The 26,232-nt window shown below is 45.4% G+C and overlaps 1 long non-coding RNA gene and 2 pseudogenes across 2 annotated transcripts; 2 read left to right on the forward strand and 1 right to left on the reverse strand.

Annotated features, from left to right (window-relative positions):
• Nucleotides 1-321: 321 nt before the first annotated feature.
• On the reverse strand, nt 322-25,955 carry LOC101905154 (uncharacterized). Of its 2 annotated transcripts, none has more exons than XR_001501641.3 (4): nt 24,263-25,955; nt 17,437-17,545; nt 7,163-7,320; nt 322-743 (listed from the first exon to the last, which is right to left on the reverse strand). It is a non-coding gene; the product is annotated as an uncharacterized lncRNA (long non-coding RNA). The 2 variants fall into 2 exon arrangements; XR_009496813.1 differs by lacking the exon at nt 322-743 and adding an exon at nt 3,274-4,905.
• LOC112449413 (uncharacterized) lies at nt 15,160-15,245 on the forward strand (annotated as a pseudogene).
• On the forward strand, nt 20,100-22,570 carry LOC530211 (spermatogenesis-associated serine-rich protein 2-like; annotated as a pseudogene).
• Nucleotides 25,956-26,232: the final 277 nt, after the last annotated feature.

Below are 26,232 nucleotides of genomic sequence, written 5' to 3' on the forward strand. Positions count from 1 at the left end.
GACATTTGTAGCTTAGTCCTAAATGTACGTGCTAGAGTTTGAGACTCTATGTATCTCAAACAGCAAATGTGAACTTATTTTAAGCACTCAGGTTTAAAAAAAAAAAGCCTAAATGTCTTTATTTAAAAAGGGGGGAGGGCAGGGTAATAATATTGTAACGTCCAGACAGTTTTGAGTTGTAGTATATAAAATAGGAATAACATTCAACCTGCAATAAATATAATTAAGTGTAGCCTTAGAGCTTTACCTAATTTTTCATGAAGATAGTCAGGTTTGGGGCAGAGGGGACAGAAATAGGAAATTAGAGTTGGTAATGTTGCTCTTTCCAAGATTTATTTTCATCTTTTCAAAATAGGATGGTTATCCCATTAATAGATAACTATCCAATTCTTCTGACCCATTTTGATCAAGTATTTTGAAGTAAATGGGACACTGCCTTCTTGGATTTTGTGTCATCTTGTACTGAGTTATACATCTCATTTATTTTTATTTTCTTCAGTGGCTGCTCAACACACACACACACACACACACACACCATCTATCTGACACCAGAACTCTGTATGAAAACAACCCAATGGATCTTTGAAAGTCTTCCAATTATCCAGCTGTGTGTTACAGTCCAACTGCAGGAATCCGGTTGATTCAGCCAAGTTTTCTCTAATAAATAAAATGCCGTGTGTTCATCGCATCATCATCTAGAGTTTCAGGCACTGCAGAGATGTTGGAAAAGTCAGGAACTAAGCCTGTGGACAAGCAGAGATTAGCAATGTGCACGAGATAAATTATGCCATGCCTCAGGATTGATTTCACATTGAACTTTGTGGTTCATTTCAAAACACAAGGCAGGATAATAAACCTCACCAAAATCTCTCAGATAACTCACTGCTGCACTCAGGACGTTTATTTCCTTAGTAAAGTACACCCAGGCGTCCCATTAACTTTTTACTGAACCACAGTTTAGCACACATTCTTGCCAAGTTGTAGAGGTTTTAAATAGAGTGAATAATCATAGTTAATACTCATCCTGGCTTTTGTTTTTCTTGTTGCAATGGGTGGGAGGAGGGGGAAGAGGTAAGATTAGGGTTTCAGCATCTATGCCATTCAAGGCATAAATTGAAGTTATTTTGTAAGTGTATTCAAATATATGTGAATTACATTTCTTCTTTATACAACATCCATCTTATCCTGTCTGTCAACAGCTGAACTTGGTGATATCACATCTTAGGTTTGTTGGAACAATTAATCCAGTAACGGATCCCAGAGAGCTGCATACGAATCCCGCAATGAAATGTGACAAGGAATTTCTGGATCCTGGCAGTTTGTTTTTTGGTTACTTCTGAGCCATGCCTACAAGTCATTGCTAAAAAGAGCTGCACATGTGTGAAAAAGTGCTTTCAACATAAAACTAGTAGTTTTCAATTTTTGCAGAAAAAAAAAATGTATCCACTCAGTTTCATATCTTTCTTTTTGACACATAAGTCAAATGTTTCACCCATGATTAAGATGATTCATTCTTAAAACGCTAGATAATAACCCTCTGCTCTGGTCAGACACCTTTACTCCAACCACCAATCTGGGTTTGAACCCAGATGCCTGGTGCTTTATTATTAGAAGAATCTGTGTCCAGTGATTTCAGATATGTAAAACATTAATTCCATAATATCTAGTAATTCATTTCATGTCAGGTTGAATTGTTCCTTCCCATTGCTTAGAAGTTAAATACAGTATTATTCAATTTCATATATGAAAAAATGCATTTACTTGCATTCATTTACTCATCTTATGGTCTAAATCAGCATTTTCCAAATTTAATTATGCATCAGACTTACCTGTAGACTTGTTAAAATACAGATTTGGGGCCCCTGCCCCTGAGTTTTTGGTTCAGCAGTTCTAAGGATAGGCCCTAAAACTCGTATTTCCACTATCCCTGCTGGGTCTGGGCCACACTTTGAGAATCACTGGTGTAAATAAGGTGTTTCGCCCATAAAGCCGTGTTTTTCCTACAGCAGCATCTACCAGTGTCATTGGTGTACAGCTTACAGAAAAACACAATGCAGACATAGATTATTCCTTTCATTCTTTCAAAATTCCTTTTTGTTTCTACTTCCACTGAGCCCTAAGAATGGCTGAAAGTATGCAAAGAAATATGATCAGTTCTTCAAAACCACATTCTCTATTATCTGGCAGGAAGCATCTACTCACAGTCAAAGACAGCCTAAAACTTAAAACTAAAGCAGATCAGAGCAAATGGTTTAAGATGAAAATGCAGGAGAGTCAGGATTCTGGGGAAGTATTAGCTTGGGAGAGATGTGAGCAGGCTACCACCATTTTCCTTCCAGGTGAAAAAGATTTTGTTCTAAATCCCAACAACAGAAAGTAACGATGAATATAGGAGAAAATTTCAACACACAAACTCCGAGTTGCACCTTACAACTGTATCTAGCTACATTTCTAATCTAAACATGTTCCACTGATGTAAATCCATCCAACACAGATGTCATGACTCCAAGAAAGAAGTAAGAGCCTGGCACTAGAGTCAGCTTACTCTCTCTGCCATGACCGGGGTTCAATCCCTGGTCAGGCAAAGAAGATTCTGCAAGCAGCACAGCCAAAACAACAACAACAAAACACACCCCAGCTAGAGATCCTGCCTGGGGCTCAGAAACCAGCATCCCCAGGCTGCCCAGATCAGTTTCCACCTAGAAACAACTGCCACTCCCAGGTGAGACAGGTTCAGGAGTGGCGCTGCCTGCAGCCAGACCTTAACTTGGTCTTGGACTCCTGGCTTATTCACAAGAACCTCAGGGAACACACTGCGCTCCCAGATGACATGGTAAAAGCCACATTTTTATATCCACTAAAAGCGCTCAAGAATCAGGAAGTGGGTTGAGATATGACTCTGCACAGTTGGGGTGGAGGAGGACAAGGAGGAAAGGCAAAGTCTTCCTTCTAGAAATATAACATTTTATGCTTGGTCTCTGCCCGTATGGGGTGGTCCCCAGAAAAAAAAAGATGAGATCTCTCCCTGCACTGAGAAGCAACAGCATAGCCAGTCAAGTAACATGTGTGCTCCAGGGGCAGCGATGCCCACTCAGGCCCACGTGTGTCTTGTTACTATTAATTGAATGCAAGGTATTATATTCAAGGTACTGCTTCATTTTTTTCCCCAGACCCCTTGGTAACAGAAGCAGGTCTTTTACCCTCCCAGGCAGAATTTAATCTGCCACCTGGATGTTAACCAAGGGCACTTCTTAGGAAGAAGAACAAAATGTTTGAAGACTGAAAAAAGAGAGCCCTGCCAAGAAAACTCACTCATTTGTTATCAATCAGGCAAATCAACTCATTGGAGGCGTCAGTGCTTCGCATGCCCTGGATGACCAGGTAACAGGGTTGTACCTATGACTCTCAAAAGGAATTGAATCCAATTCCGAATTTTAAACTCCGTTTTGGTATTTGTTTCAGGAAGGAATTCTGGCCCTGTGGTATTTTAACCCAGGCGTGCTGGCTGCGTGGAAGGCGTCACAGTTTCCCCGCGTGAATCTGGGACAAGACAGCCTTTCAGGGTGAGGGGTAAGTTCCCCCACACGCCCCCCTGGGAAGGTGGCATCCTGTATCAGTTTTCCTGGGAGTTCCTGCTTGTGAGTCAGCAGTCTGGAAAGCAATGGAGGCCAGTCTCAAACGCTGCCAGGTCCCTCTGTTTTCTCCCCCCACTTCACGTCTGTCGATCGTCGTGATCGGTCCCACCTGGCACTTGGTCATGTGTCACAGCCTGACCTGACTTCTCCCCTCCCCTTCCCTAAAGGTGTGCAGAGCTGGGTTCCCCAAGGATTCTCATTACCGAAGCAGAGCAGTGATGCCAACACACAGCAGGCACCGACACGGGGAGGGCTGGGTTAACAAGAGACCCAGGTTCTGTGATACAGGAAATAAAAATGGAACAATTCTAACCCAACTTTTGAGCTCTAGATAATGACATGGTGGCCATAATAGCATCCTTCTTCTTGCTAAAGGCATAATTCAGAGGAGCCAGAAAGGTCTGGACATAAAGGCAGTTGGAGACACAGATCCCATAAAGATGAAATCGCTCAGCAGTAACTGTTTGCCTGGTTTTCATGGGCCTGCTTGGCCCAGACAGTGTCTATTTCCCATGGAGAGGGAATTCAAGGGGCAGAAGATACACAGAGCAGCTTCAGAGGGATACTGATGGCTATGAGCGTCAGAAAATGTGTTGCCATAAAAATGTTTACTTCAGTAAATGAGGCAGGTTTTAATTTGGGGACCCTTGAAGCAAGGAAATGGCAGAATGGTATTCTGTTTTACCCTCAATGTCTGCAAAAACACCTCTTCTTACCTAAATAACTGGGCATTCTTGATACTTGAATGTGTACACAGGGAATGTGTACACAGGGAAAGGAAGTTAACATTGAACTTTACAAGCACTGGACTGGAAGTGGAGAATGCAATGTTTTAAATAAAAACTGTATTTAAAATTGGCACCATTATAAAAAAAAAAAAGTCTTGCATGAAGACTTCACAGGACTGGTGTCTCAGGTTCCCATCTTGATTAGACTTTTAAGGTAATGCTGCTGCTGCTGCTAAGTTGCTTCAGTCGTGTCCGACTCTGTGCGGCCCCAGAAACAGCAGCCCACCAGGCTACCCCATCCCTGGGATTCTCCAGGCAAGAACACTGGAGTGGGTTGCCATTTCCTTCTCCAGTGCGTGAAAAGTGAAAGTGAAGTCGCTCAGTCATGTCCAACTCTTAGCAACCCCATGAACTGCAGCCCACCAGGCTCCTCCGTCCATGGGATTTTCCAGGCAAGAGTGCTGGAGTGGGGTGCCATTGCCTTCTCCGTTTAAGGTAATAATAGTTGTTAAAATCGCAATCTTGTGTCTCAGAGACTTCACCTGAAAATGCAAACATTAAAAAAGCTGTGAGTAGACAAAACCAAGCAGTCTTCCGCTGGCTCTTCAGAGACCCACCCCCACCCTGGAAAGTCGTGTATTTTTTTTTTCCCTAGGCAAAGCTTTCCTGGGCCGGCTGTTGCAAAGAGGGAACTGAGAACACACAGCAGGTGTCCTTGCTGGCTGCCAGAGGGGGGCAGGCTTGTTCCTTATGCAGGCTGAGGGTAGAGGTGTGTCCTGGAGGGAGGTGTTTTGCCTCCCTCACCCTCCTCGGCTGTGCTGTGTGCAGGTGGCACGAGCAGTTGTGTATTGTAACAACAAGCCCAGAAAACTTTTCCAGGGCCTCCTGGCTGCGTGTCAGCGTGCGGGTCATGGTACTGAATTCAGTCCTAAAGCAGTGGTGGCTGGGCTCCATATTAGAATCACCTGGGGTGTGTTTCCGATTACCCATCCCCTCCCCCACCATCATTCAGAACTGGACGATCTGGTTACCTGCTTTGGGCTGCCTGGATGTTTCTTCCTGGGCCCCTGGTTCAGAACCACAGTTCATGGAGTAAAATCAGACCACCTGGGATATTTGATTGTGCAGAACCACACAGAAATGCTGTGGGTCTTTGCTACTCAAAGTGTGGGTCGGCCTTCAGTGGGCAGCTTTGACTAGAATGAGAGACTTGGGGAACCCTGTAAAATGGCACTGTCCGCTGGAACTTTCCACAGGAATGTGACTGTCCTCCACCTCTGCTGTCCAGTATGGTAGCCGTGAGGTGCACGTGACTGCTGAGCACTCGAAAGGTGGCTTGGGCAACTAAGAATAACCTTTTTAATCTTGTTTTGTCTATTTGAATTTGCATGAGGAAAGCCACGTGTGATGAGTGGCTGCAGAGCCAGTAGAGTATTAAGGGGCCGACCTGACCCACAAAGATGGTCAGGTTTCCTGGGGGTCCAGTGGTTAAGCCTCTGAGCTTCCAGTGCAGTGGCCGTGGGTTCTATCCCTGGTTAGGGAACTAGATCGCGCATACTGCACAGCACAACCAGGGAGGAAAGAAAAAAGCGGGGTAAAGTTTCTTCCTTGGTGTTGAGAAGATGCCCAGGGGTCCTGAGGCTGGTTGGCCGGAAACAGGAGGTGCCTCAGGGAAGCGGTGCTCACAGGGTGCTCGGACCAGCAGCATCACCCAGGGCCATGTTAGAAAAGCAGAATCTCAGACCCTACACAGACCCCCTGAATCAGAACCTGCATTTAAAATTTTTTTTTTAATTTTTATTTATTTATTTGGGTTCACTGAGTTTTAATTGCAGCATGCGGGATCTTTTAGCTGTGGTTTGCAACTCTTAACTGGCACATGGGCTCTAGTTCCCTGACCAGAAATTTAACCAGAGCCCCCTGCATTGGGAGCACAGAGTCTTAGCCATTGGACCATCTGGGAAGTCCTAAAACCTGCATTTTAACAAGGTCCCAGGTGATGGATATGAACATCCGAGTTTGAGAAGCTCTGACAGTAAATGTCACTCTGCTCTTCAGGGGACAGGTGACCATTTACACACATACTCTTCTAGAAAGTCATTCAACATTGTTGGCACCTGAGAATATTACAGGAAGTACCAAGTGGGTTTCCCGAATAGGTCATGGAGAGCAACACACTTGAAATTGGAGATGGATTGGTTTTCCCAGTAGTCATATATGGATGTGAGAGCTGGACTATAAAGAAAGCTGAGCACTGAAGAATTGATGCTTTTGAACTTCAGTGCTGGAGAGGACTCTTGAGAGTCCCTTGGACTGCAAGGAGATCCAACCAGTCCATCCTAAAGAAAATCAGTCCTGAATATTCATTGGAAGGACTGATGCTGAAGCCGAAATTCCAATACTTTGACCACCTGATGTGAAGAACTGACTCATTTGAAAAGACCCTGATGCTGGGAAAGATTGAAGGCAGGAGAAGGGAATGACAGATGATGAGATGGTTGGATGACATCACCAACTCAATGGACATGAGTTTGGGTAAACTCCAGGAGTTGGTAACAGACAGGGAGGCCTGGAGTGCTGCAGTCATGGGGTTGCAAAGAGTCAGACACGACTGAGCGACTCAGTTGAACTCAACTGAACCGATTGCTGAATTTGGAAGGCAAGAGAGTCATCTTTTAGTTCTAATAAGCCCCTGTTTTCATTGGATGAAGGAATAACTGTGGAGAACTTCATTGAAGGGCCGAGATCTAACTCAGGGTGAATCTTCATATTCACCCCACTCTTTAAACATGGACTCACGTGGATACGCTGCCAGGAATATTGCTAATACTGGAAATTCCTGTGTGGTACTGATAAACAGAATTGTCTTCTTTCCATATTCAATCCAGGACTGATTCTACATTTTTTCCTTCTAAAGTTCCATAAGATTTTGCATCATTTGCAAGATGAGAGATTTCCTGTGGGGAGAAAAAAAAATAGCTCAACCAAGAAAGTCATTGCATTTAGCAGAAGGAGGCAGAAAATAGAACAAAGAGGGGAATGGTTTTTATGCAACAGCAATTTTTTGTAATAAGTGTGGGGACAGGTCCCCCTGGGAGGACATTTAAGCTGTCATTTCTGAAAGGATAATTGAGACACAGCTGGATGGCGGCAGGGTTTAAAGCCAGGAGCAAACACAGCCAGGAAGTGGAGGAGCAGATGATTCAGCCCCCAGGGCACGGGTAGCTGGGTAGTTTCCGCACCCAGGGGAGCACCAACTGTCATGCTGGCATTGGTGGTGTCCTGCAGTCATCTGGGCGCAGCCATCTTGCTGTGAGTGAGAGGAGAACCCATCCTCAGGCAGCTCACGCGAGTAATTCAATCACAGCTCTCTGCAGGCTGAATCCTGGACGTTTAGCCCAGACCGCCCCTGAATTTCCCTTCCCTAGGGATCTCCTGTCCCCCCAACTCCTTTTCCCAGTTAGCACCCCAATCCAAACATAAAACAACTGGGAACTGGTTTTAGAGGTCTCATTCACAGCTGCTCAGGCCATCTGAAATACCGCCATCAGAAGAATGGGGGAAAGGGACAGTTAGGGAGCTTGGGATGGACATGTACACATGGCTATATTTAAAATGGGTAACCAGTGAGGACCTACTGCGCAGGGAACTCTGCTCAGTGTTATGGGGCAGCCTGGATGGGAGGGGAGTTTGGGGGAGAGTGGATACATGTGTATGTATATGGCTGAGTCTGTTTGCTGTCCACCTGAAACTATCACATTGTTAATTGGCTATACTCCAATATAAAATATAAAGTTAAAGAAAAAGAGAAATACCGCCCCCAGAAAGCAATTCAGTGATTTCACACCAACTTTCATCTCCTCTCTTCCTCTTCTACAATAGCTATTTTTAAAAGCAATCATAGACTATCATTAGCAAAAAAGCACAAGATGAAAATAAAAGTGGTGTTTAATTCTGGCATTTTATGTGACTCCACCTACGCAGTGAGGGATCTGGTTAGTCACCTCCTCTGGGGACCTATTAGGCCTGTCGCAGGAAAGCACAGCATCTGAGCTTTGACCCATAACTTCTTCCATTCTACCACAAAAACAAGGATATAGAGAAAAAGTCCAGAAGTATGTTAAAGCACACAATCAAAAAGTTTTTTGGTGTATTTTATGTAAAAGTAAAAGAAAACAAGTATAGGTCTAAGAATTGTTAACTCAATAACAGGAACCGGTGAGATGGTAAAGCTGGTTACCATCTTTAGAGCATCTACCATCCAAGTGCATTTTGAGGATCTGCGGATTTGTAAATTCATAGGGACTGTGAAAAAAAAGTGCTCAATATAGAATTAAAAGTTCTGTGGTGCTTCTCGCTCTAAGTGTAACACATGCAGGAAACTGAAAAATTGAGACATGTGATTAAGTGTTAATTCCTATTTGGAGGCATTTGACAAAAAGAATTATGAAAGAAGTTCATTCTCAAATATTATTTTAACCTTAAACAAGAGACAAACTTAGGTTACCTTTTTAAAAGAGATACACTGATTTTATCATAAATGGATGTTGAATTTTGTCAAAAGCTTTTTCTGCATCTATCGAGATGATCACATGGTTTTATTCTTCAATTTGTTAATGTGGCATATCACATTGATTGATTTGCAGATGTTGAAATATCCTTGCATCCTTGGAATAAATCCTACTTGATCATGGTGTATGATCCTTTTAATGTATTGTTGGATTCAGTTTGCTAATAATTTGGTGAGGACTTTTTCATCTGTGTTCATCAGCGATACTGGTCTGGTTTTGGTATCAGGGTGATGCTGGTCTTATAGAATGAGTTTGGAAGTGTTCCTTCCTCTGCAATGCACCAATCATTTTTATACTTTTATGAAGTGTGTATTTGTTTTGCCATTGATGGTAGAGGACTATTTGTGTTTATCATTCTTTTTCCATTTGTGTGCATGAACTAGGGGTTTAATAGAGATGAGAGCATGTATTTTTCCATTTTTCATTAATCTAAGTATTTATAAACCAACCTTTATGTATTTGAAAAAGCTAGGGCTGTTAGTAAAGCTAGGCAAGTTTCACAATACTATTGTTCAAAGAAGAACAAGATTTGTCACATTTTGTGACTTTAATTATCTTTTAAGTTACTTTGATAATTGTTATGGATTGAATTGTATCTCTCACACACACATACACACACACACACAAATATGTTCAAATCCTATACCCTACAACCTGTAAATGTGACCCTACTTGGAAATAGCCTTTGCAGATATAATCAAGTAAAGATGAGATCACACTGGAGTTGAGGGGGTGGGACCCTACTCCAATGACTGCTGCTGCTACCGCTAAGTTGCTTCAGTCATGTCCGACTCTGTGCAACCCCATAGACGGCAGCCCACCAGGCTCCCCTGTCCCTGGGATCCTCAAGGCAAGAACACTGGAGTGGATTGCCATTTCCTTCTGTAATGCATGAAAGTGAAAATGAAGTTGCTCAGTCGTGTCTGACTCCTAGCAACCCCATGGACTGCAGCCTACCAGGCTCCTCTGTCCATGGGATTTTCCAGGCAAGAGTACTGGAGTGAGTTACCATTGCCTTCTCCAACTCCAATGACTAGTGTCCTTATAAAAGGAAGATTTGGATACACACAGGGAGAATGCCCCATGACCATGGAGGCAGAGGCTGGAGTTACTCTGTCACAAGCCAAGGACTGCCCACAAGCACCAAGAAACTCAAGGAAATGCACAGGACAGACTCCCCCAGGCCCCTCCAAGAAGGAACCAACCCTGTTTTATTTCAGACCTCTGGCCTCCAGAACTGTTGGAGAATATATATATCTATTGCTGCAGCCACCAGGTTAGTGGTACTTTGCTATGGCAGCTCCAGGAAGCTAGTCCTGTGATGCTTCAGAGAGCGACACTGAAATAGAACCAAGTTTATCAGCTTACCAGTCTCTCTGATGGGACCTTAGCTGTCATTTCCAGGGAAGAATTGTAAGCACTGGTGAATATGGGGGAAATGGCACGACCCTGTTTAACCCTTCAGCACCCCTTACCAGGTGAGAGCCATAGGCCTTGCCAAGCTGGCCACCTCTGCAGCAGTGCTTCTGTGGGAGAGCCATCCAGGCAGCCCCTGGAGATGCCAGGGCCACATGGCCCCTGACCAGTACTTGGACACACACACCCCTGAAAGCCCCCCAAGGTGGGACTAGACCCTGCTGCCATTCTGCAGGGGTGGGCTTGACCCTGGGCTTGTGAGATGAAGCTTAGTCTGGGGGCACGGCGAGGGGGCGGGGGGTGCTGGGGTACATAAGAGAGACCCACGCTTCTGCAAGTCCTGCTCCCATTCACTCATAAGCAGGTGGGCAGGCTGAGGGCCCAGCCAGCAGCAGGAAGAAGGAAGAGGGAGGGCTCTCCACAGGAGACATCAGCTTCGAGGAAGAAGCAGATGCTGAGGCTGGAGCCAGGCTGGGAGAGTAAGACTTCACTAGGGGATGGGAGGGTCACAGCCCCAGCCTCTGGACATCTGGAAGGTGAGCAGGAACACAGAGCGTGCGGGGGCCCGGGGTGAACCACGGCCTACTTCTGCCTGTGCTGAGCACTGAATGTCCTACCCTCCGGGGCTGCTAGCCTGAGAGCAACGCCACCCCCCCGAGAGCATCTGCCGTGTAAGCCCTGTGTTCAGAGACCAACAGACAGAGAGCCCAGTAGATGTGACTCCCCACAACACCAGCATGCCCGCCGGTCCTTGTAGGGGACAGTGGGGGACACTAAGTGTTAAAGCCCCATATCCAGGTCTCCGGAAGCATGTTTTCAGAGAGAAAGTGGATTTCTGCAGCAGTGTGTGGAATTGAAAGTCTGGATATTTCTGAAGGTCTGGGATGCTAAATGTCCTCCTTTGATAACAGAAATGATTTTAAAAAGGAAAGAGGAAAGGGAGGGAGGGAAGAGAAAGGGAAAGGCAATAAGAAGTCTCCAGAGGGAAGGGACATTTAAGAAAAAATAAGGTTTCCAACAGGAAGTGAGTCGACATATAGCATTATCATGATTTTGAGGAATTGAAGGGGAATAAGAAGAGAATTCATTTGGCTTTGATGCTGGAAACATTTCTCTTTAAATGTCCTGGGAAGAGTGATGTTGGATTCGCAGAGAAGGAAAATTAATCTTAGCTTGTGATGAGGCTGCAAAATGAGCACCAGTTATAAGTGTGTTAATGTGGTTTGTGTTCAGTCTTTAGAATCAATCTCTAAACCAAGTCTAGAAAACTGACTTACTGTTTCCGAGCAGGACGTACCTGTGAAAATAAACCTGCAGCTGACAATGACCGTGTCACTGAAGCTGTCACACATTTGTCCTCCCAGTCAACCCCAATGTTTTGGGCACCAGGGATCGGTTTCATGGAAGACAATTTTTCCACGGACCAGGAGGTGAAGGGATAGTTTCAGGATGATTTAAGTGCATAACATTTATTGTGTACTTTATTTCTATTGTTATACATCAGCTCTGCCTCAGATCATCGGGCTTTAGATCTCAGAGGTTGGGGACCCCTGCTTTACACGACCTCTCCTCTCCTGAATCTGCTGGGTCTTTTGTCTGTTGTTCAACACACCTTGCAGGGCGCAGCTCTGTACCCTGGGCCTGGTGGTTCCCCCTCTCTCCTTTCAGCTGAGCAGATCTACCCTTCTGCCTCCATCCTGTGTCCCTCAGCAACCCCACTGGATGATGGCCTCACTGCCCATTTGGAGATGGCTCCTCAAGCTGACTACCTGATGGAGGAGATGAGGAATGGTCTCTTAATACCCCCTTAAAAAACAAAAACACGCACCAAACATGCTGCTAGGGCTACTGCTAACTCACTTCACTTGTGTCCGACTCTGTGCGACCTCATAGACGGCAGCCCACCAGGCTCCCCCGTCCCTGGGATTCTCCAGGCAAGAACACTGGAGTGGGTTGCCATTTCCTTCTCCAATGCATGAAAGTGGAAAGTGAAAGGGAAGTCTCTCAATCGTGTCCGACTCTTAGCAACCCCATGGACCACAGCCTACCAGGCTCCTCTGTCCATGGGATTTTCCCGGCAGGAGTACTAGAGTGGGGTGCCATTGCCTTCTCTGCCAAACATGCTAGCATGGGGAAATTCCAGTGTCTCCTTCGGAAAACTCTCCTAAGGTTTTCTGATCTCAGCAGGGAATCTGATCTATCCTTGAATCTTCCCTGTTAGCTCAGATGGTAAAGAATTTGCCTGCAATGCAGGATACTGGGGTTCAATCCCTGGATTGGGAAGATCCCCTAAAGAAGGGCACACAACCCACTCCAGTATCCTTGCCTGGACAATTCCATGGACATGGAGAATTCCCTGGACAGAGGAGCCTGGCTGTCTACAGCTCATGGGGTCACAGACAGACACGACTGAGCGACTAAGAGACAACTACGTTCTCGAATCTGACCTATTCTTGATCATTTCAACTTGCTGAACAAAAGCAACACAGACCTTTCTGTTCTGGCCATGCTCATTATGAATCACACTTAAACAGGGCACATGCCCCTTTTCTTGCCAAGAAGAGCAGAGGGACAAGCCAGTTCCCCATGAGCACCTTGCTACTTGGATGCAGGCCCAGCAGTTCCCACCCTTGGCTGCAGAATGCCAGTACCTGGGAAGCTTTGGAAAATCCCAACCACGTTCAGACCAACTCCCTCAGAACCTTGGGTGCTGAGGCCCGGGCCTCAGTGTGTCTTAAAAGCTTCCCAGGTGATCCCAAACAGCAAGGCTAAGGACCGATTCACAGGCTGCAGCTTCCAGACTTTTCTAGGACTTTGCCTACATATTAGCATCACCTGAGAGCTATAAAGCTGCTGATGCAGGCACCCCACCCTGGAGACTCTAATAGGTCAGGGCTGTGACCTGAGCCTCAGGGTTTTATCAAACTCTCCAGGTGTAATGTACGACCAAGGTTGAGACTTGCTGGCCTTGACCAGTATATAACAGAGCACTGATGGGGGCGGGAAGGAGTGGGTGAGAGACCCCATACCAGGAGTCGCAGGGTCTCGCCTTGAAGGGAACCTCAGCGGGGATGAGTTAAGCCACAGGGCATGTGATGGTATTTAGTGGAACCCAGCTTTTCACTCACATCATTAGAGAACTGGGGAGTGGGTTAGGTGATCAAATCCCACTTTTAATTAGAAGAAAGCTTCTTATTTCTTACCTTGTGTCTCCCCCAACTGCCCTGCAACAGCACCGTGGGCCCCTTCTCCCCAGGCAGCTGCCAGCATCCCTGATGTGAATGCAGTGTTAGAGCATAGCAGAGCAGCCCCAGTGCCCACCACGGTGAGGGGGCCCTGGAAAGAGGCTCCAGGACCTGAGCCCCTTAGGCATCCCTTCCTGTGGACCCCAGGGAGCGGTGGACAGAGATTAGGGCAAGGAGTTATCTCCCAGTGCTGCTGCTTCTAGGAGTTTCCAAATGAAACCCAGAGTGGGGATGATTCTGGTGGAAGGCAGTAATGGGTGTGACCACAGATTTCCCCAGGGCTCAGGGGCCCCTCCCCTCCCCCTCAGCAGTAGGCCGAGTCCCACGAGGTGGCAAAGGGCCTCGTGCTCCCCACTCTGGAGTCTGTCCTACAAGCCTCTGCTTCTGTGACTTGCTTCTAGCCTACAGAACAAGGAAAAGGTATGGCTGTCACTCCCATGTATGTGCTAAGTCGCTTCAGTCATGTCCGACTCTGCTACCCCACAGATTGTAGCCCTGACAGGCTCCTCTGTCCATGGGATTCTCCAGGCAAGAATACTGGAATGGATTGCCATTTCCTCCTCCAGGGGATCTTCCCCCACTCAGGAACAGAACCTTCATCTCTTAAGTCTCCTGCATTGACAGGCAGATTCTTTACCACTGGCGCCACCTAGGAATCCCTAGCAACTTAGCACATGTACCCCCTTGAATACATAATAACACAGAAAAAACTGTCTTGCTAGTGATGAAATAAAATTTATATTTTAAGGCAGGACAAGAAAAATTCAACATAAAATTCCCTCTCTGCATTTGTCTGGACCTCCTTCCTCCCCAGTGTGCCGTGTGCATTTGAATTACACACAAACCTTGAGTGCCTCAAAGATAAGAAGGCTTGCTCAACCGTGAAGATCAATTTTTTCTTTCTTCTGATGCCAGCAACGCAATTTCTTAAAAGAACAGTGTGTTTTCCCGGCTCTGGAGAGAGTCATGGAGACTTGCTGCTCGCTTTGCAGGTGCTTACCGAAACTGTGTGTCCCGTGAACTTTAGGTAAAATATCAAGCTGTCACTTGGACATATGATCCTTTGTCTTGAAAATGTGTATGTCTGTGTTTTCCGCTTCTAATAGGTGAAACAGTTCTCTAAGCTTTCCAAGAATCTGCTTCCCAGGTTATAATCCTCAATTTGGCTAGAATAAAATTCCCTCTTGTTTCTTCATGATAGTGAACTGAATTCTTATCAACAGTAAAATGCGTTAGAGTGACAGATGCTCTCTGCTGGCCATGAAGAAGCAGCTGCCACGCTGTGAACAGCCCAAGGAGACAGCCACATGCCAGGGGGCCATGGGCTGCCTCTGGGAGCTGACATCCAAATGAACAAACAGACGGTGGCCCGGCCATAGGTAGCAAGAGAACCCTGACCCACAGTCTGCAGCAACCAGTCCAGGTAAACCCACCTATAGCAACCAGGAAGTCGGCTGCCATGTACAAGTCAGACCTGTAGGAAATCAGACCATTGCCTCTAGCCACTGGTCCAGGAAGCAAAACCATGACCCCTGTAACCACTGATCCAAAATGCCCAGAACTTGTGTTGTACGAAAGGAGAGAAAGTTAAAACTCCCTTTGACAAAACAATCAGAACTTGATTAATAACTGATAGCCTCCTGATTTTGTCCTGATTTCCAATGTGGGACCAAGCAGAGGCCAACAAGCTCCCGAGCCAGCCACAGCTGGTCAGCTGCATCCAGTCTCCCCAGTCCAGCGACCCCAGTCTGGGCACACCTGACCTGAAGCTGCCTCTTTGCTCTATTGTCAAGCTTTCCCGCCCCTCTACCTGCCTTTGAGTCCCTGCCAAATGCAAATAATGGTGGCCGACTCCCTTGCTATTGAAAGCTCTAAATAAATGGCCTTTCCTTGTTCCCATTTGGTCTTCATTTATTGCCACTGAGCCAAGAGCCTCAGCCACACAGCTGCAAGGAAGTGAATTCTGCCAGCAAACATACCAGCTTAGAGAACCCAGCAGAGGGTGCAGGGGTCTCAGCTGAGGGCGTAGCCCCCACCAACACCTGGACTGAAGCCTCGTGAGGATGAGAAACCTGGCTAAGCTGCACCCAGACACTTGACCCAGGGAAACTGAGAGATGACACACACGTGTGCTATATGTTGGGCTGCCACGTGTGCAGTGATGTAACATGCAGCCACAGGGAAGTAGTACACAGATCCTTATACGCAAGGAGTGATATAGCCTGGAGCCAAGCCTGGACTCTCTTCTAATACCTGTGCCAGTTAGAATAGCCAGTGCCCTCAAATACCATGCCTGAGAAGGTACCACTGCCAGAAGGGCAGCAAATGTAACAATAAATACCACCTGAAGCAGAATTACCGGCACAACTACACCAACATTTTCAAACAAGCAATGATACAAATATTGAGAAGTCAGACATACGATACAAGAATCAGACCTCCCGCAAAAGGGAAATGGATGGAAATATGAAAAGAACATTTTGATACAGAAAGTGACAAGTGGAATAAAGAATAGATGGATACAGGGAATTGCTTGCTGGTTCAGTGGTCAGGACTTTGTGCTCCTCCTGCTGAGGGTACAGGTTCGATCTCTGGCCGGGGAACTAATATCCTACGAACTGCATGGTGCAGCAAAAAAAAAAAAAGGCTACAAAGAACCAATGAACAGGGAGATGTGACCCAGGCCCTCTCCAAGGGACAGCAGAGGAGACTGGAGAGGGAAGGTGGAGAAGTTAAAAGGCTCGGAGGATGGACGCTGACGTGCAGATCCAGAAGGAGACCGGCAAGGGCCTGAAGGCATGTCTATAAGTTCCCCAGAATGTAGACGGATGAGAGTCTACAGCTGGAGAAGGCACCTCACTGTGGATGAAGAAAAATTCTCAGACCCCATCACAGTGGAATTCAAACACACTGAAGACAGAGCTGCTGTTTCCCAGCTTTCAGATGACGGAAGCCGACCACCTACAATGAAGCAAGAATGCAGTTGACCTCAGGCTTCTCCACAGCGTACAGGGAATCCGATTTTTTGAATAAATATAACTCTGAACCTAGAACTTTAGAACTCACCAAACTGTCACTGGTCTATAAGGACATAATAAAAAAAAAAGAATCCTTGGGTCTATAAAGTCTTCAAAAGTGCACTCTGTGCCTAAGGTGCAAACATGCAAAGGACCACAGAGAAAACAGGTCCTGCAAAGGCTCTGAGGCTGGAAAAAGCCCAGTGTGTCCAACAAAGAGAAGACCAGAGTCCAGGGGCAGGGAGTGGGGAGTTGGGGGACCATGGGGACCGGTGCAGGGTGGGCCTCAAGGTGGGGCACAGTGCCAGAGTCCTTCTGTTGGCCTCAAGAAGGACTCTGAATTTCCAGAAGCACTATGAGAAGCCAGATGGTGAGCAGGAAAGCAATGTGACCTGACTTCGGTTTTGACTACAGTATAGCAAGTCCCCATACACAAATCAGTTCTGTTCTGAGAGCGTCTTCATGAGTCTGACAAAGTTAGTCCAGGTACCAAATCAGCGATAAAGCACTGTACTGTAATAGGTTTATAATACTTTTCACATGAATGATACATTAAAAAAACAACAACAACAAAAACATTTTTAATCTTACAGTACCTTGAAAAGCATAATAGTACAGTGCAATGGAGAAGGCAGTGGCACCCCACTCCAGTACTCTTGCCTGGAAAATCCCATGGACGGAGGAGCCTGTTAGGCTGTAGTCCATGGGGTCGCACAGAGTCGGACATGACTGAAGTGACTTAGCATAGCATAGCTCAGTGCAATAGCTGGCATACAGGAACATGTTCACATCTTTCAAAGTTTTCGACATGAAGGTTGACTTACTGTATGTCCTTCTGCCTGCTGTGTGTACAAAGATCCTCAGAGGGCCAGACTGGATGCAGTGTTTCAGGGAGAAGCCTCCTTCTTCTGTGGAGTGGTGGCTCAGCCCAGGCTGGTGGGAAGGGAGACGGAGAGAAGGGGACAGATTCAGGTTACATGTTGTGGGGAAAGCAGGAAGGTGTCACTGATGTGTCTGTAGTTGGAACGAAAGAAAAAGCAAGAGTCTTGTCTTCGTAGGGTTTCAGACTGTAAGCAGACATTTTGCGGGGATCAGTTTGAAAGGTATAGAAATACCAAATCACTATGTTGGGCAACAGAAACTAACATAGAGCTGTGGGTCAATTACACTTTAGAAAAGAAGAGATCAGATTTTTGGTTACCAGAGGCAGAGGGGAGGAGGAGGAGGGAAATTGTATGAAAATAATCAGAAGGTACAAACTTCCAGTTATAAGATAAATAAATAAACCCTAGGGATATAATGTACAACATGATAAATGTAAATAACACTGCTGCATGCTATATGTAAAAGTTGTTAAGAGTAAATCTCAAGAGTTCCCATCACAAGGAAAATATTTTCTATTTCTTTAATTTCATATTTATAAGAGGTTTTGGCTTTTTAAAAAAATTATTTCCCTCCACCATGGGTGGATTTTTAAAATTTGTACTCTTTTTTGGCTGTGCGGCCTGCAGGATCTTAGTTCCCCAACCACAGATTGAACTTATGCCCCCATGCATTGGAAGCACAGGTCTTAACCACTGGACCACCAGGGAAGTCCCCTCATATCTATCAGAGATTATGGACGTTCATAAACTGTGGTGATCATTCATGACGTATGTAAGTCATCTGCATACCGTATACTTTACATGTATACAGTGCTCTATGCCAATTATATCTTAGTAAAACTGGAAGAAAAAATGGTGAGAAAAAGCAAGAAATTAAGGATAAGGCAGAGATAGGGAAGCTTGGGGAGAGTTTTAGGGGAGCAAATTAGGAGCTCTAACTTCAGAATGTAAACACTGAGTAGCTGTTACCTCCCGGGAGTAGAAGATGTAAGGGAGTTATCAGGTACACCAGAAGTTAGAGTTGGGGTTTTAGATCTGTGATCAGTGGTAGAGATAATGTGTTTAATTACCCAGAGAGCATGAAGGGTATGGTGCTGGGTGGGGGGCAAGCAAAAGTGGGGGGCACTTGCTGGAGTCTGGTCATGCAGGAGGAGGCAGCGGAGAAGGAGGAAGACTGGATCCAGAGGACATGCTGTTGGCACAGAAGCCAAGAGAAAACGGGGTTTACTTATAGGAGAGAAATTAGCCTGTGTGGAGTAAAACTGAGATTGGAAATGTCCTGGCAGTGGTGAATGACAAAGCTGTTTCAGCCTGACATCAGGCCAAATACAGATATACAATTAATTCTCAACAGATGAGTCACACAGAAGAAAAATAATAATTCAGTGATGTAAAAGTTTCTGTTCTGAAGTCCAGAGCCCAAAGACTAGGAAGAATGAGGGGCCTGGGAGGTGAGCAGGGAACAGAACAGCATGGTAAATCCTTCAGTGCACCTGGGCCGAGTCAGGGCAGGCAGTTTTCAAATAAACCAAAGACAGCCAGGAGTCTTTACCTCTCATCCCTCCAAAACTGCTCCCGTCTCAGTAAACAGCACCACTGTTCACTGAAGGGCTCCCCCTGAAACCTAAGCAGCTGGGGGGATTCTTTCCGCCTCTCCTCCACAGGGCTTCTTCAGCATGCCCTGAGGACTCGTCCTCCCACTGGACGAGGTGTGGGGTATAAACAGGCACTGGTAAGCACACCCACACACAATTTCTAAAATGCCACCCTGAGCGTTTCATTGTAACTCAACTGTTTCAAAAGAGACACTTTTTTTTCAGTTAATGTCAACAATTATTTGCTACTTTTAAGGCACAGGCCAGATTTAATGAATTTATGGCTAAACTCAACTACAATGTAACCTAAATTACATCCAGGGACTTCCTGGGCAATCCAGTGGTTGAGACTCAATCCCTGGCCAGGGAACTAAGATTCCACATGCCATGCAGAGTGCGACCAATTATAAATAAATAAACCTAAATTGCACCCAAACATAACCCAGGAGAGACATATAAACAAGCATGCCCTGGGGACTCTACCTGCATGGTGTAGGGAGGCAAACTTTCCCTCTGTTCTCTTAGAGTCTCTGGCTGTGCCCAAGACTTAAGCGGCCACAAAACAGATCAACAGAAGTAAAGCATACAAATTCTATTTTTACACATGCATAGGGGCCTTTGCAGGAAAATCACCAAAGTGATTAAGCCTAAGTGCTTATATATTTCATTGAACAAAGAGTGATTGTGGGAAAGTAACTGAAATTATGAGGAAGCAAAGAGAGGATAAGGGTTCTTTTCATCAGGTTTGTACAGATTCTTCTTGGCTTCATGCCTGCTAAGTTACTTCAGTTGTGTCCGACTCTGTACCACCCCATGGACTGTAGCTCGCCAGGCTCCTCTGTCCATGGGATTTCCCAGGCAAGGATACTGGAGTGTTGCCATTTCCTTCTCCAGGGGAATCTTCCTGACACAGGGATCAAACCCACATCTCTAATGTCTCCTGCATTGGCAAGCGGGTTTTTACCACTAGCACCACCTGGGAAGCCCTTCATATATTCATCAAATAACCAGAGTGCCTAGAACAGTGTCTGCCTCTCAGTACAGAATCATAACTGAATACAGGATGGAATGAACCACTCTGGCTAAAACAAGAACTATGCTTTTCAAATGCCCAAAGAAAATATGAAGAGAGAAAGTACAGTCAGTTTCACCAAAAAAGCACAGAACTCAGGAAGTGGCAGGGGATTATAAAACCCCCATATCATAAAACAAGATGGAAAAATTGAAAGAAATTCATCAGTTGGGTTTAAAAAGAAAATTCAATTATATAAATGTTGCTTCAAAAAGACTCATCATAATAAAAAGATGCAAAAAGATTTAAAATAGCCTTTCCTCTTCTCAGACCCCAGAGCATCCGGAATGCAGAGCCAGAACTAGGGAACATGGCGACTGTGGGGGCCCAGGATAGAATCTCCCTGGAAAAAGAGACATGAATGTCTACAATGATATTTCTTGACACAAATTTGATATGAGAGAAGAAAAGGAGATCGATGGCTAGTGAACAGGATTTCAAATAACCAGGATTTTATATTTATCACCTCCAACTACAGCCTTCGGTCGCCTCCTTTTAAATCAAAGATAACTACAGTCAGAACCAAGACAAGGCAAAATAATACTTTTCTTCTGCATTTTTTGAGATTAAAAAAACCTGAAATGTCTAGCAAACAAAACCAGAAGGATTCAACAGGATTCATTTTTGATTTGCAGTCCAATAGTGTACTGGCCCAACGAGGAGCTTTTGAAAACATGAAAGAAAAGATAAATGCAGTGCGTGCAATAATAGTTCCCAATAAGAATAACAATGAAATTATCCTGGTTTTGCAGCACTTTGATAATTGTGTGGACAAAACAGTACAAGCATTCATGGAAGGTAGTGCCAGTGAAGTACTCAAAGAATGGACAGTAACAGGCAAGAAAAAGAACAAAAAGAAGAAAAGCAAGCCCAAACCTGCAGCAAAACCAAATAACAGTATCCCAGATTGCAATAAATCGGTTTCCATTCAAGAGAAACAACCTGCGCCCTCCTCAGAGAAAGGTGGTATTAATGGTTATCATGTCAGCGGTGCCATCGATGATACTGAGTCTGTGGACTCACTCAGTGAAGGTATGGAAACACTTTCAACAGAAGCCAGAGAACTGGAGGATCCTGAGTCTGACACATCAGAAATGCTGGATGGAACAGGATCCTTGCTGGAGAATGGTGTCTCTGATTTTGAGGCCAGATCTTTGACTATGCGCTGTACTCAGAATTCTCAACAAAATAGGAACGTTGCCAAGTCTCTCTCAAGAACTACTGTAGGACCTCAGCTTTCAAATCTAGGCATGGAAGATGTTCCCCTCTCTTTCACCAACAAAAAGCTTGGTTCTAATATTGAAAAATCTGTGAAAGACCTCCAGCGCTGCACAGTGTCTCTTGCACGATATCAAGTTCTAGTTAAAGAAGAGATGGATGCTTCTATTAAGAAAATGAAACAAGCTTTTGCCGAATTGCAGAGCTGTTCAATGGATCGGGAAGTGGCGTTGCTTGCTGAAATGGACAAAGTAAAATCTGAAGCAACTGAAATTTTGCTTAGTCGTCAAAAGAAAGCCGAACTTCTAAAGAAAATGACTGATGTGGCTGTTCAGATGTCAGAAGAGCAGTTGGTCGAGCTCAGAGCTGATATCAAGAACTTTGTTAGTGAATGTAAATATGATGAGGATCTGGGACGAGTGGCCCGATTCACCTGTGACGTAGAGACCCTGAAGAAGAACATTGATTCATTTGGACAAGTATCCCATCCAAAGAATAGCTAGTCAACACGATCTCAATGTAGCTTGGTTACATCTATGTCTTTGAGTAACCCATGTGATGCCTCTGCTCCCAGCCTTACAAGTGCTAACAAGAAAACCTCGGCACCGGGGGAGACACCTACAACCACAGCAAACTCCTGTGGCTGATCCTACCAGGCTCATCGAGAGGTATTGCCAGGAAACAGACGAGGACAAGGCTACAGGCCACAAGGCCCAAAGTCCAGTGACCCCACGAACCAAGGGCAACATGACAGCGAGGGTCATTACAGAAATAGCTCATGGTCTTCATCTGCTTCCAGGTACCAGAGTGCTCCACCCCAGGCACCAGGAAACACTAGTGAATGGCGCCAGGCTCACTCTGCAGGGACCAATGGGACTGGAGCCAGCATGGAGCCCAGCCCACCCAAGCCCTCATTCATTAAGAGGCTCCCCCAGCGCAAACCTAGGACCTCTCAGCCTGACGTTGTGAACTCCTGAGGAAAATTCCAGCCGGTCTCTCTTCTTTCCCACACAATTCAACTTGGTAACTGGGCTTTAGGAAACTTCTAGTTAGATTTAATAACAAAAAGAAGTTTACGCATATCACTTTTTATGCCATTCTAAATATTTTGGTTTCTTCTCTCCTTGTTTCCTCTTTACCATTTTTGGAAGGGAAGCTGTTTTTTTTTTTTCCCCCTTGACCTTTCCCAGTGAGATGGATTGATTCTGATTGGTCATTCCCACCAGAAATCACAGGCAACTGTTGCCAGGTTTCCCAAGGGTAAGCAGTGTTTTTCCCGGGGCTCCAGGCCTTCCAGAGGCCTGAGGAAGCCTTCCTCAGCCAACCCGGCTGTCCAGGCGTTCTGGAGGAGACGGATCACAGCTGGTCTTGCTGCCTTTCTGTCTAAGCAGAAGCCACACATGCCTGTCGGGTTTCCTGTAAACACCAGGGGAGGCAGAGAGGGGGTTGTGTACAACCCTGAATTGGCCAGAAAAGGGGAAATTGAATAGGTGAAAATGGAAGAACCCTGGGACACATTTGATAATCTGCCTGTGCTCCTAAGCCGTGCCTGAGACTGACACTCAGATCGCGGTTTTAGTCTCTCGCTTGGCACCATAGCTTAACCTGCAGTTTCTTCCATATGCCCAAGCCTTGTTTTCTATTACCTTAGGCTGCAAACCAGTCTAGGGAAGTCTATGGGAAAGTAGCATTAATTCAAGGGAAAAAAGTATTTCTTCATTTCAGTGTTTGAAGATTTTTGTTTCTGTTGTTCTCCCTCTTTCCTGATTCCCATTCTGACCCTGAACCAAATTTATAGCAATATAATTAGTGTTAATCTAAGGTGTCAACCATCCAAAAATTGCTGCAGTCAATCTTTAGAGTTGAATTAATAAAAACAATTGCATAAATGTTAAAAAAAAAAAGATTTAAAATAGAGGATAGACTAAAAAATGTATTGAACATAAACACAAAGAAAGTGGGGGTCATGGTAGGAATTTCAGAATAAATCAGGACAAAAACATTTAATGGGGCTGCTGCTGCTGCTAAGTCACTTCAGTTGTGTCCGACTCTGTGTGACCCCAGAGACGGCAGCCCACTAGGCTCCACCATCCCTGGGATTCTCCAGGCAAGAATGCTGGAGTGGGTTGCCATTTCCTTCTCCAATGCATGAAAGTGAAAAGTGAAAGTGAAGTCGCTCAGTCATATCTGACTCTTAGCGACCCCATGGACTGCAGCCTACCAGGCTCCTCCGTCCATAGGATTTTCCAGGCAAGATTACTGCAGTGGGGTGCCATTGCGTTCTCCGTTTAATGGGGCAAAGGAGGCTTATTATACTGATAACTGCCATCCATTGTAAAAGCATAGTACCCATAAATATTTATGTACTGGGTAACAGCATGACAATGTTAGAATACAAGAGGTAGAAAATGCAAAGAAAAATGTCAGAACTCCAGTTGAAATGGAAAATGTTCATTTTATTCAGGAATGGGACAGGGGAGAAAGCAGGATATAAATTAGAAGACTGGCAAAGAAAATTATAAAAATAAATGACACAAACAATTAGAATAAATGCAAAAGATGAATTCACATTTAATTAGTTGGTGTTTGAGTTCAGGAATAAACAGTTTTGAACAACTACTATACGCTAAGTATGAACTAGATTATGGGGAGCATTTAATAAGCCTTTTCTGATAAATATGGAATTTTTTTTCAAAATAGATCTTATACTAGGTCACAAAGAAAACCTCAAATAATTTCAGGGTGGCTATGGGGATTGATCAAGGAAACGTTACCCATTTACCATTGCAGATGCATAAATAAAGAGAAGCTATCATCATCCTTGTGATGACTGTACAGCTCAGATCCTGGAATACCAAACCACTTTTTTCAGGACACTCACCTCTATTTGCCCTGCTCAACAGAGGAAAGAAACAAATTGCCAAGTTGCCAGCTCTGGGCAATGCTTCCAGACCAGGACTGCTTGGTTTACTCTGGAAGGGAAATAACTTCATTAGAAATGTCATTTTCTTGGCTGGCTGGTCCTCAGCTGACAGCAGTGCGCCCAAAGCACTTGTGATCTCTGCGGCTGACTGGAGTGCACACTGCAGTCTCCAGGGACCCGGGCAGGGGGAGACCAAACCTGCCAAGTGTGAGAATGTCCCTGAGAGGGTCCAAGGTTCATTATTTTTAAAAAGGTATTCTTTTTTTTCCCCCCTCCTGGAGTTTTCTCTGACCACCTATCTCAAATCGCAGCCTCCCTAGCACCCTCTCTTTCCTTCCCCAGGTTCATTTTTCCTCCATGGCACGTTTCATCAACCATGGCACATTTCATCAACCATGTTACATATCTTCCTTGTTTGTCTGGTTTATTGACTCTCTCCCCATGAGACTGAGGGTTCCAGGAGAACACAATGTTTTGTCTGTTTGGTTCCCTGCTGTAGCCCCAAAGCCTACAACAGAGCTTGGCACATACACAGTTGCTACTCAGTAAACAGTTTGGTTGAGTAACCCCCAAATCCATCTCTACAGTAGAATGTTTACCTGGGGGGAATACAGCCTAATGGGTCCCAAGTTCTAGGATACATTGAGCCTGTGTCCACAAGATGAATGAAGTTTTCAAGAGGGTGCTAGAAAGGGAGAAAAGGAAAAGAACAGGAAGAAAGGAGCAGAGGCCATACCTGTTCAGTATTTACCTGCTGCTGCTGCTGCTGCTGCTAAGTCACTTCAGTCATGTCTGACTCTGTGTGACCCCATAGACAGCAGCTACCAGGCTCCCCCATCCCTGGGATTCTCCAGGCAAGAACACTGGAGTGGGTTGCCATTTCCTTCTCCAATGCATGAAAGTGAAAAGTGAAAGTGAAGTCTCTCAGTCGTGTCCGACTCTTAGCCACCCCATGGACTGCAGCCTACCAGACTCCTCCATCCACGGGATTTTCCAGGCAAAGTACTGGAGTGGGGTGCCATTGCCTTCTCCAAGTATTTACCTGGGGTTGTCTACAAAACACAATCGTTCCTGGTGGAGGAAGGGAGGGAAGGGGGAGAGATGTGGGGCCAGGTCTGCCTCTGTCTGCTTCGCCCTTCTTCCAGTGTATCCAACCGCAGAGGAAGTCCTGACACTTTTACCTGCAAAACCAGTAAGAATCCATACTTCACCTCTGCGCTGGCCACCTTTCTCTCAATCTGAGATCATTTCAAGTCTCCTAACTTGTTTCCACCTTTGCCCCTTGCAATGGACTTTCTGGTACAACATCAGACCCATTTTTCAGCAATGTAGCCAGACCACATTACCCTCCATGTAGACTCTGGTGATTTCTACCCAGCAGCTCAGAGCCTCTACCCCTAGTCCTCTTTGCAGGTTATTCCTTTCCTCACCTGCCCGAATTCCACCTGCTCAGGCTGGCCTCCTCGGAGCACCCCAGACACAAGGACTCCCCAGCCTGCTTACTTTGTCTCCAGTTCCCACTGCTGACAGCCTCTACAGCCCAGATAATTAACTGACTGATGCTCATGGGTCACCCTCTGCCCCTGCACCCACCCCACCCCCGTCCAAGTGTCCAAGTAAGTCAGTTCCACCAAGGGCAGGGAGATCTTTGTTTGGAATCAATAACAAAGATCTTTTGGTCTTTTGTCCTCTAGCTCATCTCCAAACATTACAGCAGTGCCTGGCACAAAAGCAGGTGCTCAATTATTCTTGGAATGGTTGACTTGGAACAGAAGACGAGCACAGTGGGTTCCGTCTTCCTGGGAGTCTAGCTGAATACAAAGGATAAATTTGGGGATTTTTAGAAGGTCTGGGGCAGAAAGGAAACAAAATATAAGATTTCTGTCCGTTGGCTTCCTTTTTCTGCTCCGTCCAAAAACGGTGTCTCT

The sequence above is a fragment of the Bos taurus genome, chromosome 13, assembly GCF_002263795.3.
Source record: "Bos taurus isolate L1 Dominette 01449 registration number 42190680 breed Hereford chromosome 13, ARS-UCD2.0, whole genome shotgun sequence".
Lineage (NCBI taxonomy): Eukaryota > Metazoa > Chordata > Mammalia > Artiodactyla > Bovidae > Bos > Bos taurus.